The sequence below is a fragment of the Suncus etruscus genome, chromosome 17 (assembly GCF_024139225.1).
Source record: "Suncus etruscus isolate mSunEtr1 chromosome 17, mSunEtr1.pri.cur, whole genome shotgun sequence".
Lineage (NCBI taxonomy): Eukaryota > Metazoa > Chordata > Mammalia > Eulipotyphla > Soricidae > Suncus > Suncus etruscus.
The window spans coordinates 8,625,113-8,626,584 of NC_064864.1; the positions used below are offsets into that span (position 1 = coordinate 8,625,113).

The following is a 1,472-nucleotide window of genomic DNA, read 5'->3' on the forward strand; positions in this document are numbered from 1 at the left end:
AATCACTAATATACCTTAAGCACAGCCAGGTGTGGCCTCCATTCATTCAAACTAAATTGTATGCATTTTATTTAAATAGTTCAATTTCTATGTCTTTTATATTAAGTCTTAGGTCATACATTTTTAAGCTCTGTCATTGGGTTTTACCCATGATTGATTATTATGTCTTCTTGATGAATTAGTCCTTTATTATACTAAAATGTCTCTTTATTCATGACAATATTCTATGTATCTTCCTGTCAGTTTTTCATTCTATTGGGAATTCACAACTTTCTAGAATTTATAGACCAATAGTCTTTCATCATTTTAAAAACTTGTCATTTATTTCCTTAAACTCTGTAGGCAATATTATGTAATAGTATTAATTAATTTTTATGCTTCTGGTGTACAAAGTTGTTGCATATTCATCACCTAGTGCTGAAGACCATTCCTATTGTCAGAGTCTAAGGGTTGGTTTATTTTTTATTATTATTTTTTAATATAATTTTTGTTTTGATCATAGTGGCTTACATATTGTTGACAATAATATTTTAGGTACATATTTACATAAAATCAGGGGGATTCCCATCACCGATTTGTCCTCCCTACACCTTCGTTCTCGCCCTACCTCCCATACCTCCTCCCTCACCCCCGGGGCTACTGGAATATGTGGTCCCCGAAAAAATATGGAACGCTTCATGAATTTGCGTGTCATCCTTGCACAGGGGCCATGCTAATCTTCTCTGTATCGTTCCAATTTTAGTATATGTGCTGCCGAAGCAAGCACAGGTTTGTTTATTTTTATTGTCCATCCCTTTGCTTCTTTGTATTACCACACATGATTGAGAATATTGGCATTTATCTTTTCTTAAGGCATTATTTATTCTAATATTTTTGTAATAAATATTCTAAAAATTCCCTCTTTCCTCCAATATATCATTTACACATATACTGGATTGTTTGAGAATGTCCTATGGTTCACCAATATTCTTCTTCATTATTTGTTTGTTTTTACTTTATTTAGACACCATGGTTTGCAAAATTTGCTTGTAGTACAGTTGTTTCTGGCATTCGGTGTTCTAACACCAATTCTCTCACCAGTGTGACAGTCCCTCCTCTTTTGACTCCAGTTTCCCACTCGCCCTCAAGCCTTCCACATTGAAAGGCACAAAATGTTATTTAATATTGCTAGTTATAAATGTAATGGATTATCAAAAACACTTAGTAAAGGAAAATTTGTGAAAAATTGTTATATCTCACAATGGGATCATGAAGGCATTGAAGGTTTACTTAGCTATTGGCAGCTAGTTGCACATTTTATGTTGTTTTTGTTTGTGCTTAGATGTCTTCTATGCTACTTTCACATCTAATTTGCTGTGTTTCTACTGGGGTATCAGTATTGAGAAATTTATAGGCATCATGCACTGCCTATGTGGCTGTACATCCCAAGAACTCCAATATCTGTGGCATTGGGCTAATGAGTTTATATGGCC

At 34.1% G+C, this 1,472-nt stretch overlaps 1 non-coding gene across 1 annotated transcript; it reads right to left on the reverse strand.

The window, feature by feature from the left end:
- Positions 1 to 659: 659 nt before the first annotated feature.
- Positions 660 to 766, reverse strand: LOC125995242 (U6 spliceosomal RNA). Its single transcript, XR_007490795.1, has one exon. It is a non-coding gene; the product is annotated as a U6 spliceosomal RNA (small nuclear RNA).
- Between the last annotated feature and the right edge of the window lie 706 nt (positions 767 to 1,472).